Below are 20,504 nucleotides of genomic sequence, written 5' to 3' on the forward strand. Positions count from 1 at the left end.
CCCAATGGAACTGACCACGCAAGTACAAGTCAAACCACTGGTGGAGGAGGATACCATGGTCAGTGGTATCAAGAACTACTGAGAGATCGAGAAGAAGTAACAGGGTCACTCTCCCTGACCCTCTCCCGAAGAGGTCATCCATCAAGGTGACCAAGGCCAATTCCTTCCATCTCAAAACCAGGCCTGATCCCAGACTGGAATGGATGGAGATAATCAGTTTTGTTCAAGAGTTTATGTTCAAAGCAGCTCATATGAAAGGAAAACAAATCCACACAGATGTATAACAAAAACACAGAATGATAAATATATCAAACACATTTCATATTCTATCCACATTACAAGCTGATAGGTACATTACAAATAAATTTCCCTAGATAGATGAAAACACCTTTCTTTCATAAATTGTTATCACAAAAACATCCACATTTAGCTGCCAAACCCTTTGCTAATCCAGCCAAATCAGTAGAATACCGATAGCAAATACATCAATAGCAAAATGTTACAGTTTAAGCCATTTGCATGCAGAGTTAATCCAAGCAGCAACATTCCAATAAGGCAGCAGAAATCAGGGGGGCATTCATCTCAATCCACATAACAGCAGCAGAAAAAATGTCAGCATTTTCAGTCCCACAATCGCCTGCGAAGCCCGTGCCAAGGACATTCACTGAAACTCATGAGGCAGCCCATCTCTCACCTGGGCCACCTTGTCCCCTAGCTCTCACCTAGGACACTGTCCAGTAAGGAGTCCAAGGGGCCAAAAATCATACACCACTACCAATTTGGGGCCATTCCTACAGCCCTGCTGAAGGCCACCTCCATGAAGGCTCCTCCTCCCTCAACTGTCACCACCAGCAGCCATTCCAGCAGGCTGTACTGAGGGAGATGAGAGGAGGAAGTGGTGCCATGCCACTAGCCCTGCTGAAGGACTTAACTTCTTTTCCTCTTCCCTCCCCATTCCTTTTTCCTTGCATTATGTGTCTTTTTAGACTATAAGCCTGCAGGCAGAAACTATCTTGTTTTACTGATTATATGTAAGCCACTCCAGGAACCTTTCTGGCGGAGGAGTGAGATAAAAAAATACTTTAATAAAATAACATTCTTCCCACAATTTGAACCAATTGGAGTGGGGCTTTCTGGATGGACACCTTCAGCACCTACAGACTTTGTAGCTGGGCTCAGTCAGGGCGCCACCATCCTGGAAATGAGAAAGACAGAGGAGCAGAGACTAGGCCTTACAGGACTTGCAGCTAGACTCACATTTTATTGTTACAGACGCTACATGGGAGGATGCCTGAAAAGTTTCAGGCTTGAAAACACAGCAACTGCATTTACCTTCTGTGGGCGTGATATGATCCAGTGAAGCAATAGTGTGCATACAGAGGAGAAAAATGGTGCACATAGCCTGGGGGTGTAAAGCTTGTCCGGCAGCTGCTGAAGACGCAGATTGCTTTTTTAGGTTAAACATTTTAACATGAAACCTCAGAAGTGCCTTGCCTCTACTGCTTGCAATAGAATCTTCCACAAAATAGCTGCCATTTCTGCAAACATTCCTCCAGTATATTCATCAGCCCACCTTTGGGGGGGTCACCCGAAAGTGCACCAGAGACCACTGATGGTCCCTAGGCCACAATTTAAGAAGCACTGGTTCTAGCCACTACATCATTCACTCAAGAAAAGGGATGGGCAACCTGGGTGCCTAGAGCCACATGCAGCCCTCAACCTAATTGCATGGGGCCCTTGACCTAATCTCGAAAGCCTTCTGCTTTTTCAGCTCAGACCTCTAGCAAGAGTGATCTGTCCCTTGATGGCAGCCTGAGAGAGAGAGAGAAAGAGGGTGGCAGAAAGAACAAGCGAGAGAGAAAGGGGGTGGCAGAAAGAACAAGCGAGAGAGAAAGGGGTGGCAGAAAGAGAGCAAAAGGAGTGGACTCACTCACTTTTGGCTCTGGACCTACCTGCTGGTGGCATGCAGCCCCTGACCAAAAATTTTAAAAATTGCCCAACCCTACTCTTGAATATTCCTCTATACACAAATCAAAGAGCTCATTTTGGCAAACATTTCCCCTCATACTCTGCAATAAGAATAGAGCATCTCTAAGAGGCGACATGCCAAAAAACAAACATTTTGAGATTTTTTTCCTGTGATATTAAACACACTGGCAGGCATGTGGATTGCTTGTTGCCATTGCTGTGGCTTCCAACCTCTCTGCTCAATTCCCTCTTTCTGTTATTAGCATTAAACATTTATAGTACAGTGGCACCCAAGAGAACCTTGATCAGGACTGAAGCCCAGTTCTGTCTGTTCATATTTGTTTCTCCATCCCAGCCACCCTTCCTGCTTCCATTCTTCCTCTTTGCATTAGCAGAAAACGTTTGCTATTTCCTGTAGTACAGTCCAGCTTCTCTCCTGACTTGCATTGTCATCTTGTTGTTTGTTTGCTGACCCACCTGTTTAAATAGTCCAGAATGATAGTTGAAACACATCACAGTAAAGACCACTACTTGGGTTGACTAATTAATAATAATAACAACAACCAGATGGTTACCCACAAACATAGTTCATGGAGAAAAATTAAATCTAATTAAAGCTTTAACTTAACTTCATTTATTGAAACACTCAAAGTGTCACATCTTTTATCTTTACAAAACTTCCTTAAATACTATTGTGTAAACTCCAGGGCAGCCATCATAACATCTTGTTGTGGTCCATCAACAACTTGAATCTTGAGGGTTGCCAATGAGCACACACGACTTATGACAATGAGGATCCCTTCATGATTTGTTTACATGCCATACATTACTGGCATATTATTGGACTTTGGCCTGCATCTGTGTTAATAAAGGGATACAGAGACTTTTCAGTGTTGTTTTGTTAAATTTAATAGCTATGGACTTCCTTTCTGAGCAATAACTAAACTTTGACTGGGTTACTTTTATTTATTTTTTTATTATTAAATTTATTAATCGCCCATCTGGCTGGTCACCCAGCCACTCTGGGCGATGTACAGGATACAATAAAAGAGTTAAACAATAAAATTCTACAGTAAAAACATTTTCTAAAATACCCAAATGCCTGCCTGAACAACCACATTTTTAATGCACAATGGAAGCTCGTTAAGGAGGGGGCATGACAGAGTTCCCTAGGGAAGGAGTTCAACAGACTGGGGGCCACCACAGAAAGGTCCCTCTCCCTTGTCCCCACCAGTCTAGCTGTCCTGGCTGATGGGACAGAGATAAGGCCATCCGAGGCTGATCTTGTTAAGCGGCCTGTCTAGTGCTACTGGAGGCGCTCCTTAAGATAGGCTGGGCTGGAACCATATAGGGTGTTAAAGGTCAAAACCAACACCTTGAATTTGGCCCGGAAAACAACTGGTAACCAGTGCAACTCCTTCAGCACTGGAGTGATGTGATCTCGCCGGCGGCTGCCTTTAATCAGGCAAGCCGCCGTGTTCTGTACCAGCTGCAGCTTCCGAACCGTCTTCAGGGGTAACCCCACGTACAGCACATTACAGTAGTCTAAACGAGAGGAGACCAGGGCATGTACTACCGATGGGAGCAGATGGTCGGGAAGGAAGGGGCGCAGCCGCCGTATCAGATGGAGTTGATACAGCGCTGTCCGGCTCACAGCTGACACCTGAGCCTTTTAACCATACTTTTAACCATAAGTGTCTCTTAATCCCTTCACAATTTGTTTACAGGCCATACGTTACTGGCATATCATTGTACCTTGGCCTGCACCTCTGTTTAAAGGTGTTATATAAAGACTTTGTGTTCATATTTCATTTTGCTCCAACTTGCAATTAATTGTTTGTTGAATTATACTTGACATTAAAAATAAAACTTCATAGTACATTGCCTAATCCTTAAAAAAAAAGTATTTATGGACATAAATAAGCTCCCAATTTTAAATGATAGTGAAACTGTTATTTGCTATTTGGATTCTGAATGTCAAGAGCTTCCCAATGACGTGTGTTTCAAGAGAACTGGCCAATGGGAAGGCAGTCAAGGAGGAATGACCAACCAATTCCAAACTTTGAATTTATTTGTGTGTGTGTGTGTGTGTGTGTGTGTGTGTGTAAATATATATATATATATATATGTATGTAATAATAATAATGCCCACCCCCCACCCCCTCGAACAGAGCCAGGGTAGGCAAAGCCAAGGTGGAAGTTGGCCTCAGCAAGAACGGAGCTAAGATAAATCTCACAGTTCAGGGACAGAGCCAAAACAGAGCTATACAGGTGAGGTTAGGCAGAACCTGGTAGGGTAAGGGGCAAAGGCCAACAGAATCTGGAGCTAGTTTCTCAGACTTCCATGCTCATTACCTGGCAGAAAATGGTGTTACTGATGGGACAAGTAATTAGCTGCAAATAGTGATCTACCTGTAGATCAGAACGGGGAGCTTTGGTTCACACAACCCAGAAACCTATTACAAAATGGATCCACAGTTCTACCGATGCCAACCCTGCCTGAATTAGTATGACTTGTCACCTCCATTCCTTCCACACATAGCCACAAACCAGAGAAAAACAGGTAGAAAAAGGTCTAGAAACAAATACAAATCTTTCAGAGCCTTCCCTGGCAGTAGCTTCTTCCCAGCAGGACCGTTCAGAACATGTCCCTTTTTCGACCCCAACGAAGTGTACCTTCTGGGAGTTGCTGGCAGGCAGACACTCTGCAGAAAGCTCAGATTACGTGCACGTATCTTTTCCCATTGGGATCACAGCTGCTGTATCGAAGCCTGTGGAGCGGGGAATGGAGGAAAGGAAGAAGAGTGGGGGTTGCCACCTAGCCTATTTTACTGGACCAACTGGTAAAATGACGTTCTGGCAAGCAGCGAGAATTGGATCCAGAAAGTCGTCAAGCTCCAGAGCCAGCCTGATAAAGTTTCTTCTTCTGTTGACCTCATATCCAGACTCCTATCGTCTCCGTGCTGATCCACCCAGTTCTACCCTGGCCTGGTTCATTGGGCCAAGATTTTTTTTTTTAATTAAAGAACATCGTTAGCCCACCTTTGCATTTAAACTTCCCAAAATGGCTTACAACATATTTTAATGTCAACAACAACAACACAGATAAAATCCCAGTGCCTTCTGACTGCCATCAAAAAAATCCTCAAGAGCCACTTAAAACCACTGAGCTGCTGAAATGCACTAAAAGACAATGAGGAGCTCAGAAAAACAGAATAAATATTTATTTTACCTGGTGCCTTTTCTTAGACATCAAAAGTTGGCAGCCCCAGGCAGGAGGAATTAAATTCTGCTTTACAAACCCAGTTTGTAGGAAATTCTAATGAAGTATTAGCTTGGATTTTAAAAAAAAAAAAATGGGGAGAATCTATGTCCGTAGCAAGCAGGAAAAAGTATCTCACAGGCCACGTTTGTCTTCTGGCTGCACCCCTCCTCCTTTAGCCACATTCATTTAGCAGCAGCCTCCCACATCTGTGCTCTTGCCCTTCTAAAGAAATAAGAGCTGCTCAGGCTGCAAGATAGGGGAACTGTCTTTACCTTATCAGGTGGTTTGGAGAAATTCCACAGAAAGTCTTTCAGGGGTTGCCTTTTGAGCAGGGCACTTCTTTTCTTTCCTAGAGGCCCCAGTGGGTATAGCAAGGATGTCAACCCTCTTTCAGCCCAAATTCAGTTTCAGAGAACCTCTCAGTGGCCTCATCCCAGAGGTGGGCAGGTCCAAAGGCAAAGGAGGCAGTGCCAAAACACCAGAGCTCCAAGGATCCAGTTAGAATTTAAAAAAAAATGTTAGTTTATTATTTTACTTTTGCTTCCCATCTTTCTTCCATCATGGGTACAGGTGGTTCTCAGGGAGAAGTCTCCCCTTCAAGCACTGACCAGACCCAAACCTGCTTAACAAAGTGGTTGCTTTATGTGCCTTACAGACCGTGCCATACTCAAACACAAAAAAGCCCAGAGCTGGATTAGCAGGGAAATATACATCACACATTCACTACCCAGACTTCCTTCTAGCCCTGAGCGTCTCCAACTGAAGGCTTTTAAGCCTTCAGAGCCTCACCCAGAGAGCACAGCTGCCAGTCATTAGTGCCACCTGAGTAAAGGTCTGCTCATGAGCAGGGCCTTGCTCATGAGCACACCTTTACTCACAAGGGGCCCCTATTCCTCAGGCTGGCACTTCTGCACCTGACAGCCGGCTGAGCCTTAACCGTTAGATGCCTGCACTCCCTGGGGCTAAGAAGCTGTTCTGCACCTGGCTCAGAGTCCAAGAGACAACTAACTATGTTCTGAGGGTTGGGGTTGACAGCTGTCTTCCCTGACCCCCCCATTTGCCTCTAGCTCCCCAGACACAGGCAGCTCCTCTGCAATGCTTAGCTGGGGGTGGTGGTGTCTCTAAGTCATCCTCCAAAGAGGAGGCTTCCAGAGGGGGCGTGACAGCTATAGCTACTGAGACAGTCCCTAGCCCCCCTCTCCCCCCTCAGAAATCAGCTCTTAACACTAGGGTGGAGTTTATGGAATGCAATGCCAAGTAATGTTAAAGAGGAGGGGGTGACCTTGGGCATGTGAAGGGTGCCTTTGTCCTACTGCCATAGAATGACTACCAACCACACTGCCCCTGATTTCTTAAACCAAAATCAGAATCCCCACATCCCTTCCCGCACCCCCAAATCCCCTGCCGAACAAATGAGATTAATCTTCGAGAGCAGGAGAGCAGGGTTTTGACATTTTGCTGCCTGAGTCAAAGAACGAGATGGTGCCTGCACCCAATTCCATGTATAGAAGCTGATTGGGCTGGCCTTTAAATCTCATTTTGACACTGGTGTTGGCTTAGGGGGTGCTGGGCAGGGCACTGTTATGACTCTTTCCTCCAACACCTCTGCACCTCCCCCTGCCAGCAACTGCTACCTGGGGCAGCTGCCTCACTCTGCCTCATGGTAGAGCCAGCCCTGCAGGAATGAATTCTAGTGCAGTTTGAGCCACCAGTCATTCATGGTTGAAGTTAAGCTCCAACAGCTGCTTCACAAATGCAACAGGGGCAGCAGAATTTCTCCACTATGAAGGTGAAGTGGTGGGGGAAGAATCAGGTGGGTCAAATCCAACCAGGAAGTCTGGAGAGCATTTTAAATGGCTAGAACCAATGACCTAGGGAGGTGGGGGGCTCTTCCACACTGGGAAGCATTCAAGATGAGGCTGGACAGCCATCTGTCAGGGATGCTCTGACTTGGATTCCTGCACTGAGCAGGGGGTTGGACTAGATGGTCTTGTAGGCCCCTTCCAACCCTACTAGTCTATGATTCTATAAGCTGAACAAACTTCAATTACCCCCACATTGACTGGATAAATGCATGTTCCAGCCACGACAAAGAGGTTAAATTTCTCATTGCCCTAAACAATTGTGCCCTAGAACAGTTGGTCATGGAACTGACCAGAAGGGAGGTGACCTTGGATTTAATCCTGAGCGGTGTCATCCAGGACCTAATATGAGATGTAAATGCTGTCAAACCCCTTGGAAACAGTGATCACACTGCTATCAGATTTAATATATATTTAAGTGGAAAATTGCCCAGAAAGTCCAACACAGTCACATTTGACTTTAAAAGAGGAAACTTCTCTAAAATGAGGGAACTGGTGAAAAGTAAGTTAAAAGGGGGAGTCAAGAAGATTAAATCTTCAGAATGCTTGGAGATTACTCAAAACTGGAATAATAGAAGCCCAGCTAAAATGCAAATCACAGGTTAGGAAAGGTAGCTCAAAGTCCAAGAGGTCGCCAGCATGGTTAACGGGCAGTGTTAAGGCAGCTATTAGAGAAAAGAGCTTCCTTCAGAAAAGGGAAGTCTTGCCCAAGTGAGGAAAACAAAAGGGAGCAAAAGCTTGCACAACGGCGATGGAAGCAGACAATAAGAGTTGCCCAAAAAAAGCATTTTGAAGAGCATATCACTAACAACATCAAGGCCAACAATAAAGAATTCTTTAAATATATCACAAGCAGAAAACCAGCTAGGGAGGCAGTTGGACCATTGGATGACAATGGAGTTAAAGGAGTACTGAAGGAGGACAAGGAGATCGCAGAGAAGCTGAACGAGTTATTTTCATCTGTCTTCACTGCAGATGATATAGACGATACCTGTACCTAAACTGATGTTTTCAGGAAGGGATTCTGAGGAACTGAGGTAAATAGTAGCAACAAAAGATGAAGTTCTCGACCTTATTGATAAATTGGGCCCAGATGGTATCCATCCTAGAGTTCTCAAAGAACTCAAATATGAAGTTGCTGATCCTCTAACCAAAATCTGCAACATCCCCTTAAGATCAGCCTCTATACCAGAGGACTGGAAGATGGCCAATGTAACACCAATTTTCAAAAAGGGATCCAGGGGGATCTGGGAAACTACAGGCCCATTAGCTTAATATCTGTTCTGGGTAAATTGGTTGAAGGCATTATTAAAGATAAAATTAGTAAGCATATAGAAGGACAAGGATCAACACGGCTTCTGCAAAGGTAAGTCTTGTCTAACTAACATTTGAGAGTTCTTTGAGAGTGTCAATAAACACAATAAACACAGGGGTGATCCAGTAGACATTGTTTACTTGGACTTCCAAAAGGCTTTTGACAAAGTCCCTCATCAGTCACCAAAGACTCCTGAGCAAACTTAGCAGTCACAGAATAAGAGGACAGGGCCTCTTATGGTTCAGTAACTGGTTAAAGAACAGAAAGCAGAGAGTAGGACTAAATGGTAAATTATCCCAGGGGAGGGAAGTCAATCATGGGGTCCCACAGGGATCTGTATTAGGACTAATGCTTTTCAACCTGTTCATAAATGATCTGGAATTAGGAGTGAGCAGTGAAGTGGCCAAGTTAGTAGATGACACCAAATTATTTATGGTGGTTAAAACAAAAAGGGATTGTGAAGAGCTCCAAAAGGATCTCTCCAAACTGGAGAATGGGCATCTAAATGGCAAATGCGGTTCAGTGTAAGAAACTGTAAAGTGATGCACGTTGGGGCAAAGAATCCCAACTTCAGGTATAACCTGATGGGATCTGAGCTAGCAGTGACCAATGAGGAAGGAGAGCTTGGGGTAGGGATGTCAGAGAATTTCACCACGAATCTCGGGGAGGCCAAATGCCAGAGCATTCGGCCCCCCGAAATTGGTGGCAAAACGGTCTGCCCCCCTGCCCGCCCCGGGACGGGACTTACCTTGGGCGAATCCTCCTGGCGGCAGCGGCTCCAACGGCGGTGCAGCGGTGGCGGCGGCGGCCGGTCTTCCAACCAGCTGCTGCCACCGCCATTTCCAGTAAAACAAACAAACAAAAAAACGTGATAGGCTACGTAAAGATTTACATAGCCTATCACAGCTAGATTTTTTAAAAATACCGTGATAGGCTACGTAAATGTTTACGTAGCCTATCACGGCTGATTTAAAAGAAAAAAAAAACCCACGCGTATGCAAATGGCGGCGCCCATGGGCGCCGCCATTTGCGTTCCTTATTTTGACACGTCTTAGTCTACGTAAACATTTACATAGACTAAGACGGCGAAAATAAGGGGAACGCAAATAGAGTAGATGCTACGCTATTTGCGTTCCCCTTATTTTCGCCGTCTTAGTCTACGTAAATGTTTACATAGACTAAGATGTGTCAAAATAAGGAATGCAAATGGCTGAGCCCATGGGCGCCGCCATTTGTGTACGTGCATTTTTTTTCCTTTTAAATCAGCCGTGATAGGCTACGTAAACATTTACGTAGCCTATCACGGCTGACTGCAGGGACGCAAACGGCGGCGGCTATGGCCGCCGCCATTTGTGGACCCGGCCGGCCAGGATTCGAGGGGGGAGGGAGGGAGCGCCTCTCCCCCGGCCAGAATTTCGGGGGGGAGGGACGGAGCGCCTCCCCCCCCGGCCAGAATTTCGGGCGGGAGGGACGGAGCACCTCCCCCCCCGGCCAGAATTTCAGGGGGAGGGATGGAGCGCCTCCCCCCCAATGCGAATCAATTTCGTTAAAAGGTAAGTGACTTTTGTACATCCCTATCTTGGGGCTGTGGTGGACAGCTCAATGAAAATGTCAACCCAGTATGCGGCCGCTGTAAAAAAGGCAAACCCCATGTTAGGCATAATTAGAAAAGGAATTGAGAATAAAACTGCCAGTATCATACTGCCCTTATACAAAGCTATGGTGTGACCACACTTGGAATACTGTGTCCAGTTCTGGTTACCGCACCTAAAAAAAGACACTGTAGAGCTGGAAAAAGTGCAGAAAAGGACAAGCAAAATGATCAAGGGGCTGGAGCATCTCCCCTATGAGGGCAGGTTACAACAGCTGGGATTGTTTAGTTTGGAAAAAAGGAGGGTAAGGGGAGAAATTATAGAGGTCTACAAAAGTATGCATGGTGTGGAGAATGTGGATAGGGAGACATTTCTCCCTCCCTCACAGTACTAGCACCTGGGGACATCCTACGCCGCTGATTGGTGGGAGATTCAGGACAGATAAAACAGGGATGGCAGAGAATTCCGCCACGGATTCCGATGAGGCCAGATTCTTTAGAATCCAGCCCCCCAGAATCCGTGCCAGAACAGGCTTCTGCCCCCCTGCCCCCCCCCGCAGAATCCCCCCCTGGACGGAACTTACCTGGGGCAGATGCGGCGGATTCGGTGGCGGCGGCAGTGATTCTGGCAGCGGCAGCAGCTCCGGCAGCTGGTCTCCTGGCCGGCCGCAGCCGGGCTGCTGCGGCCGCCATTGGCGGCCTTGCAGCTCTGATAGGCTACGTAAGTATTTACGTAGCCTATCACAGCTAACCCTCCCAAAAAACAAAAAAAACAGCGTATGCAAATGGCAGCGGCTACGGCAGCCACCATTTGCGTTCCCTATTTTCGCTGTTCTAGCCTACGTAAATATTTATGTGTGCTAGAACGGTGGAAAAAAAAGGAACGCAAATAGCGCCCACTACACTATTTGCGTTCCCCTTTTTTTCACCATAATAGCCTACGTAAATATTTATGTAGGATAAAATGGTGAAAAATAGGGAACGCAAATGGCGGCCGCCGTAGCCACCGCCATTTGTGTACGCTGTTGTTGTTTTTTTGGGGGGGTTGCCATGATAGGCTACGTAAATACTTACATTGCCTATCACGGCAGCCTGGCTGGACGCAAATGGCAGCCACTATGGCAGCCGCCATTTGCGTCTGCATCAGCCCATCTGCAGCCGGAAATCCGTCTGCAGCCGGAAATCCGTCTGCAGCCGGAAATCTGGCTGCGGACGGCCTTGGCCGGCTGTTCTGCGGAGCCGCCACAGAGCGGAGCCGGCCGGGCAGGATTCCGGGGGGAAGGACCAGATCGCCTCCCCCCCATCGAGGATTCTGGGGGGAGGGACGGAGCGCCTCCCCCCCACCGCAAAAAAATCCACGAAAAGGTGAGTTTCGTACATCCCTAAGATAAAAGGACGTACTTCTTCACATAGCGCATAGTTAAACTGTGGAATTCGCTACTACTGGATGTAGTGATGGCCACCAATTTGGATGGCTTTAAAAGGGGGGGTGGACAAATACATGGAGGAGAAGGCTATCGAAGGCTACTAGTCCTGATGGCTATGTGCTACATCCAGAACCAGAGTCTGTGAGCCTATGCACAGCAGTTGCTGGGGAACTTAGGCGGGAGGGTGCTGTTGCGCTCATGCCCTGCTTGTGGGTTCCCAATCAGCAGTTGGTTGGGCACTGTGTGAACAGAATGCTGGACTAGATGAACTCTTGGTCTGATCCAGAAGGCCTCTTCTTATGTTCTTATGTTCTAACATGTATAATGCAGCTCAGAAAAAAATATAGCAACAAGTCCCTGCCTTGTTGGAAAGGAGGTTAAAGGCACAATCCTATGCATGCTTAGAAAGAAAAACAGGCCTACACCTCTCAGCATGCCCCAGCCAGTATGGCTGGGCTGGGGCATGCTAGGAGTAGGCCTTTTTTCTGTCATAGGATTGCATGTAAGTCTTTGATTGGCTGGCTAAGACACGAGTCAAGGTGCATCCTCCACAGTCCACTAAAAAAGGTAAAGGTAAAGGTGTCCCCAACCAGTCGTGTCTGACTCTAGGGTGTGGTGCTCATCTCCATTTCTAAGCCGAAGAGCCAGCACTGTCCGAAGATGCTTCCGTGGTCATGTGGCCGGCATGACTGAACACCGAGATGCATGGAACGCTGTTACCTTTCCCACTGAGGTGGTACCTATTTATCTACTTGCAATTCCTTGCTTTCAAACTGCTAGGTTGGCAGAAGCTGGGACTGAAGACAGGAGCTCACTCCGTCACGCAGCACTCGGGTCTCGAACTGCTGTCCTGCTGACCTTCCAGTCTGCAGTTCAGCATCTTAACCACGAAGCCACCGCGGCCCCTATACCACTAGCAAGGTGCAAATCATGTCTTATGCTACACAAGCTAACATGGATCACTAGCATCTAGGACAGGGGTGGTGTCTGTGTGGCACTACAGATGTTCCTGGATGCCAACTCCCATTATCCCTGACCATTGGCCATGCTGGCTGAGGCTGATGGGAGTTGCAGTCCAACAACATCTGGATGGCCACACATTCCTCACCCCTGATCTAGGCTTTACACTTTTTGCTCTGGCAGGGCTCCTTAGGGTGTCTAGATGCAAAAGAGGAAAGGGCCCTAGTAGCTTTTAACAGTTTGGTAGAAGAGGGAACTACAGCAAGTGTAACTTGTCCTGCATCTGGCCACTGTAGGGCTCCTACATATTTAATAGATGTGCAACAGGTAGAAATGGAACAGGTATAGCTTTTGGCAACATTGCATAGGCATGCTTGGAAAAGCGGCATCTGCTGAATTTCCAGTAAGGGGCGGGGGGGATGGGGCGGCTAACAAAAAGATAAGGGTGGATCCGAGTGTTCGCATTACTCTCCAAAATCCCAGTTCAGGCCTTTCCCATCAATTCCCTCACTGATTCCAAGTCACAGCGGCATTTTACACAGTGTGCATTTTCATTGTCTGGGTTGTGTTTAGCTATGCTCTGCTAAACCCATCACCTATCAGCACAGAGCTGGCTGCGTTTCAGATCCATATAAAGCTGTCCTCGTACACTGAATAGAATGGCTCCTTGTGCCATGGGACCAGCTAAGATGAAAGGCATTTTGTAATCATTAAAAAAAGTTTTATTGTATAACAATGGCCTTAGTTACTGTACCTTGGACTCAGACAAAATTCTAGGGGATGTAAAAAGCTTTCCGTGTCAACAGCATTCCCAGGATGCTCACTGAATCCAGAAATGGTAGGAATTCTAATGTAAATGGCGGAAGCCAGCTTCAGATGCAGAAAATCCACTAGCTTCTTTAGCAAACAGAGAAGTTTCAAGCTTCTGTTTAATTGAAAAAAGCAAATTTCTAGTCCTCTTGTTTTAGTGGAGAGAGAGAGAGAGAGAGAGAGAGAGAGTCAGAACTCTCATTCTTTGCATCATTCAGGCTAGTGGGAACATATGGCATTCTATATGAAGAACGTGAGGATGTGTGTTCTCCAGGGTGTGTTTGCATTAGAGCTGTGTGCAAATGGCCTCTCAAAATTCTCCAGAGTATTGGTGGGCAGAGAAATTGAGGGGGGGGGGAGAATTCCACTGAATTTCTCCAAGGGGAGGAGAAATTCCCCAGCAGTTTCTCACAGATAGGACAATTGGCAGAGGTTGTAGCACAGCTTCTTTCTTTTTTTTCCTAAGGGTTTTTGGGTTTTTCTGCTGCCACTATAATTGTTGAGGCTTCCACTTTTCTGCATCATTCTCAGGGCATGTTATTATTTATTTTAGTGGTGTTTTTGAGCTTACCTAATCACTGCAAGGCAACCAAGTAGAGATGGGCAGATTCCCTACCTGCTGGTCCATGGGGAATCCACCCGTGGGGGGGAGGTGATCTGTTCCTCCTGACCGGAATCCTCTTCAGCTGGCTTCGCTCTGCGGCAATTCCACAGAGCCGCCGGCCAGCTCTGAAGCACCAGCGGTACAGCCGCCATGCCGTATCACTGGCTGAGGGGTATTGACTGTAGACGCAAATGGCATCCAGGATGCCATTTGCGGCCATAAAGGTCTTAGCTTAAGGTAAATGCAGCCACAAATGGCTGCATTTAGCTTAAACTAAGACTTTTCTGGCTGCAAAATGGCATCCTGGAAGCCATTTGCGTCCACAGTCAATCCCCTTCAGCCAGCGATATGGCATGGTTGCAGTATCACTGGCAATTCGGAGCCAGAGGGTCCGACCAAAGAGGATTCCGCAGGGAGGCGGGGGTAAGTGTTCCATTCTGCCATGGACTCCGGGGGGGGGGAGGATTCTTTAGAATCCAGCCTCATTGGAGTCCGTGGCGGAATTCTCCGCCATCCCTACAACCAAGTGTGTTTTGTCTGTGTTTTCTTTCTTTTACACACTTCTCTCCATTGCTCTGCAGCCTCCTGCACTTCCTGATCTGAAAAGGCCCTATGGGAGGAATTACCTCTTGATGTCTTCCCCTGGGTTTTAATTGAAGTGTGGGAAGCTGAAGAGGCTACAGGCTGCCAGAGAAGTGATTGTACAATGAAAAATAGGACACTCACACACACTCCTTGCCCACCTCCTAAGTAAGGTAGGGAGGTACAAGGAACCCAACCCCAACCCCTGAGAATTTCTCCAACATTTCTTCACCACTGAATTTGTTTTCAGCAACAATATTTTTTTTATCACACTGAATAAGAATGGTCAAAAATGTGGGAGAAATGTTCTGCAAGGAGGTCAAATCAGTCAATCCTAAAGGAAATCAACCCTGAGTGCTCATTGGAAGGACAGATACTGAAGCTGAAGCTCAAATATTTTGGCCACCTAATGCGAAGAGAAAAGTCACTGGAAAAGACCCTGATGCTGGGAAAGATTGAAGGCAAAAGGAGAAGGGGATGGCAGAGGATGAGATAGCTGGATAGCATCACTGATGCAATGAATATGAACTTGAGCACACTACGGGAGAGAGCGGAGGACAGGAAGGCCTGGCGTGCTATGGTCCATGGGGTCACGAAGAGTCGGACATGACTTAATGACTGAACAACAACAACAATTAAAACATCAAAACTTGATAAGGCAACTCCAACATCAGTAATACCAAACAAAAAATCCTGATACGTTACAGGGTCATCATAAGCCTTCAAATGCCCAGGAGAAGAGGAAAGTCTTAACCTGGCACTGAAAAGATGACAACATTGGTACCAGGCAGGCTTCATTGGGGAAAATGTTCCACAGTTAAGGGGCCACCACTTCTCCCTTGACGCCATATTCCCTCGGAAGTGGCACTCTGAGGAGGGCAATAGTGAATTTGAAAGTGGACATATCATATAGCACCATCATTGTACACTGTATATTTAATTTGGCCCTCAGGCTGAAAGAGGTTCAACCAGGGATGTCTGTCCCTGGGTAATCCGGGTTTTTTTTTTTGGCTCAATGGAGTTGGGCAGCAAGTACGACTCAATTTGTACCTGCGAACTGAGCTGCGGGCTGTTCCCTGAACCCCAGGAACTATTTTGTGCATTTGGGGAGTCACTAATTTGCACAAATTTCTGAGCAAGTTGAGCAAGTTATGGGCAAATTTGCACAAGTTGAGGCTGAATTTGTGCAAATTACAGGAATTTGGGCATAATTTGCATAATTTGCACAAATTCCTCAGAAATGTGTGCTCATTTCAGAGCCTTCCAAAAAATGCACAAAATTCCCAGAGAATCCAAGAACTCCCCCGACTCACTATAGATTGAGTCGGACACTGCAGCAGGAACTGAAATGAAGTTCAGGGGGGGGGGGCAAACTAAGAAAACTCAGCAAACTCCACCCCACAAACAGATTTCTCCAACATCCCTAGGTTCAGCACCCTTTTACTGGAGGAACAACTTTCTCATTATTCTACCATGTTTTTGAAAAAAAAGATCACTGAAAGGCATGACAGTAGGACCACTTCTGATTTTATCTTCCGAAGCACTTTGTTCTATTTCCTGGTGCTTATAAAGAACAAAAAACAACAGCCTAACATACATGCATATTGCTTTGAGAATTAGAATTCAGTCAAAGAGTGGATGCATCTTCCATCTCTATAGGCAAGTAGTCCAGCCAGGGTATTCAATCATCATGTGGCATGGCATAGGTGAGGCAGCCAGGAAGGACCCTGAGGGAAAAGGCAGTGCTGGACCTTAATGAAGCTTGTAAAAACCACTGAGGCTAAGCACATCTTAGGCTTCCCTGAATGCTTGATTTATACAGGAAATATCTCAGAGTGGCAGCAAACCTGGATTTGCCAGGCTGGAAAAAAAATGTTATGTATGAGAGCCATGTTGGTCTCCATAACTGTATTCTCAAATATTGCTGTGTCTTCCTAAATTGGAATTAGCAGACCCTTGCCAGTAAAGGAGAGTGAAAGGAGTTCAAGTGGTGTGAGAAGGGAGAGGCTCAGCGAGGATTTGAAGACATATGCCAAGCAGTGCATTTGCAGAGTATCGGTTATTGCTTCTAACTATGGGGACTGTTATTGTAAGCAACTGGGGGAGCAATCCTATGGCCCCTAGAAGGTGTCTGACATGCCATCGGATTGTTCAGTGACAAAGCTCCAACCTCAGAAGAGGGGAGTTGGAGATCTGATCCGAGATGCCTTCCTGTACACAGCCAGCACAGAAAAAACCATGCCAGCTGCCTCACTGAGTTCAGAAACTCAACCTCGGAGAGGGCGAAAAGGGGGCATTTCAGTGGGCAGGGAGGGGAGGAGATTGGAGAGGCCGGGATATGAGCTATCCTGAGCTTCTGCCAGCCTCCTTCCCTCCCCCTCCAAAACACCTTCACTAAATGGGCGAAAAAGCCTATCTAGTGAAAAATTCAGGGCAGAGAGGCGAAGATCGCCTCGGCCACTCCCCCCGCCCTACACTGGATGATTGGAAGTCTCCAAGTTCGGGGGCTTAAGATCACTGAGTCACAGTCGATAGGATTGCACCCTAAGATAACCCAAGCATGTACAAATCCCTTTGCTTGGGAAAAGGGGGAGAGCCTGACCTGAGTTGCAAACATTGCTGCGGTTTGGGTGTTTTTATACCCACTCTCCTTTGTAGGAAAAAGAACGTGCGCATACTCGAAAGGCCCGTTTAGCTGCACAGCATCAGTGACATGGGTAAGAATATAGGTGCTCTCAATAAGTCATCGTCTCCTGTTTGAATATAGCATCCTTGCGAAGCTAGTCGGGCTGAGAAGTTCTTGCCAAGACTTCTGGGAACTTCTCTAATTTCCACTTTGTCACCTCTATTGATACTCCTAGACGTGTGGATTAGCTAGCTCTATGCAGTCTGGGAGTTTCCTAGAATCTGCATTTGTAAAGAAGTTAGTTCTTAACTAATAAAGTAAGGTAGCTTGAAGTCTTGTTTCCTGGAGTGTGTTGATTGCAGAGGGAGAGGACAAGGAACATGACAGCAGGGCCCAGACACAAAAAACACCAGCACGTTTCAGCTGAAAACTCCTACTGCCAGTAACTAAGCCTTGGAAGAGGCATTTCAACCTTTCAGAATCGGGAAAAGATGGCGCAAAAGCCAAGAAACCACCCAACTAGGGATGGCAGAGAATTCCGCCACGGATTCCAGTGAGGCCAGATTCTAAAGAATCTGGAATCCTGATTTCTCTGGAATCCATGATGGAACGGCCTCCCGCCCCCCCCCGGAATCCCCTTGGGACAGAACTTATCTGGGGCGGATGCAGCGGATGCGGCGGCTGGTCTCCTGGCTGGCCGCAGCTGGGCTGCAGCAGCCGCCATTTCTGTCCTTGCAGCTGTGATAGGCTACGTAAGTATTTACATAGCCTATCATGGCTAACCCCCCCAAAAAACCCAAAAAACCAGCGTACGCAAATGGCGACAGCTATGGCGGCCGCCATTTGCGTTCCCTATTTTTTGCCATTCTAGCCTACGTAAATATTTACGTAGGCTAGAACGGCGAAAAAAAAGGAATTCAAATAGCGCCCACTATGCTATTTGCGTTCCCCTTTTTTTCACCGTAATACCCTACGTAAATATTTACGTAGGCTAGAACGGCGAAAAATAGGGAACGCAAATGGCGGCTGCCATAGCCACCGCCATTTGCGTATGCTGGTTTTTTGTTTTTTGGGGGGGTTAGCTGTGATAGGCTACGTAAATACTTACGTAGCCTATCCCGGCAGCCTGGCTGGACGCAAATGGCGGCCGCTACGACAGCCACCGTTTGTGTCCGCACCAGCCCGTCCGCGGCCGGAAATCCGGCTGCGGATGGCCCTGGCCGGCTGCTCTGCGGAGCCACCGCGGAGCGCAGCTGGCCGGGCAGGATTCCGGGGGAGAGGACTGGATCGCCTCCCCCCCATCAAGGATTCCGGGGGGAGGGACTTAGCACCTCCCCCCACCATGAATCAATCCGTGGAAAGGTAAGTGACTTTCATACATCCCTAATAATATTGGATTCTAATGCCACTGGCAGTCCTCCAGATGTTTTGGACTACAAGTCCCATTGGTCCCAGATAAAACAGCCAATGGCTAGGGATTGTGGGAGTTGTAGTCCAACACATCTGGAGGCCACCACATTTGGGAAGCATTTGGATTTCAGATAAGACAAAGAGCAGCATATTCAAAAACTTTCAGCAGCTACGTATAGAGGGTCTGAATCTTATGTGGCAAATATTGTGTAATACCTTCTCACTGTCCTTTCCAAATAACTCACTCACATGCACACACCCATTTACACATCCCCATTACTCAAACATCCTGTTTTTGTTGCCTCTGTTTTGTTAACTTTATTTCAAAATAAAATAAAATTTCATGAGAAACAATCCATCCTGAGGACTAGTGTGCAGTTTTGTTTTTTTGTTTCTCATGAAATTTTATTTTATTTTGAAATAAAGTTAACAAAACAGAGGAAACAAAAAGCATGTACATAATAATGCATCAAAATAAAAAACAAAAGCATCCACTAATTATAAATCTTGGTCTACAACAGATATATTTATATAACATCTACAACAAAATGACCTAAGTAGGAGCTCAATACCTAAAGAAAGTAAAAATAGAAGTTCTACAACAGAGAGAGAGACTACTGAACTGTTTCACAAAACCTCAACAGTTTAATAAATGGCTGTGGGGAGAGAAATCTCCTTTTTAAAAAGCGAAACTAGACAACTTACAGATGGTAGCCAGGGAGGTTTCAAAGACTGTATCCTGCATTTCCCCCAACTTTTCTAATTGTCTCAATTTCTCTACGGGGGGGGGGGGGGACGACACCCCCCAAATCTACATCTTCTGTGAATTAATTGTGTAATCTCTCTCTCTCTCTCTCTCTCTCTCTCTCTCTCTTTCTCTTTCTCTTTCTCTCATGGTAAGTGTCATAACCGATTATAGAAAGCTGGTTTTCACTTTGCACAGAGGTATTGGATCTTTGATGAGCAATATAAACAGACAGCAGGTGCAGCAAACACTGTAAGATGAATTGCTATGAAACTTGGATTTAGGTTTGGGCAAGACTTGCACCTGAAACTCGTTTCAGTCACTCCAAGACTCTAACAAAGTCCACTTCAGGGCTCCATGATCCATTAAAAAAATCCCCTGGGGCCTGGCCCAGTGACATATAGGGACACTATGAAGAAATGGTAAGTCACATGGCTCAATTTTCAAAAAAGATTTTTTCCCTGGACAGGTCAGGGTTCTGCAAAGAAGGAGGAAGAGAAAGATTGGCCATTGCAGACATCAACAAACACTTTTAAGATAGCAAACATCTTCTGAACTCATTGCCATTTAGTAGCTCGTTACAGCATTCCCAGCTTGGTGTTTAGCCATTAATGATAGGGTTAACGTTCACGCTGGAGTGAGGGGGGGGGACTATCTGTTGTAATGAGAAGCCACAAATTCCTTTTCTCTGCACTTCAGAGACTAGACAGATAGGAACAGTCCACAGTGGTGTAGTGGAACCAGGGCTCACAGGGTTGAAGTGCCAGGACTTTTTGATTAGCAGGGGCATTCATGTCATCTGCATAGTGGAGGCTGGTAGCTCCAATGCCAGTGGGGCAGTGAATCTGCTCTGGGTTTCAAGTGCTTGGATACCCCCTTTAGAGTTCTTACTGAAACCTGGAGCAGATTCACCGCCCCACTGACATGTGACATCGGAGCCCCAGCCTCCACTTCATCTGCACCCCAGCCCACCCCAGGATTCTCTGTTCCCTCTGAGCTACAATCTTCATAGCAGCTTGGAAGAAAAGGTATCCCCATCAACACCACCCCAGCAACAATATATAGTTGCAAGCTGTCCCTGTTGCATTGTAAAGTATTTGGGGGTGGCTTCATCTTGAATGGGCAATTAAGTCCCATTAACTTTACCAAAGACCTGCTCCTGGTGGAGATGAAAACTGCCAGAGCTGGTTTGTTGATATGGATTAACACAGCTGTCTGAATTTTTGGATTCTTCTTGGGGGTGTGGCTATGGGGATTGTCATGAAGAGCACCTGCACTTCAAAATTTACCACTGAACCCTAAATGCTATGGAGGGGGGGATCATTTCCCCCCACCTCTG

Source organism: Heloderma suspectum, chromosome 9, assembly GCF_057233095.1.
Source record: "Heloderma suspectum isolate Gila_16-S chromosome 9, 16-S_ref, whole genome shotgun sequence".
NCBI lineage: Eukaryota > Metazoa > Chordata > Lepidosauria > Squamata > Helodermatidae > Heloderma > Heloderma suspectum.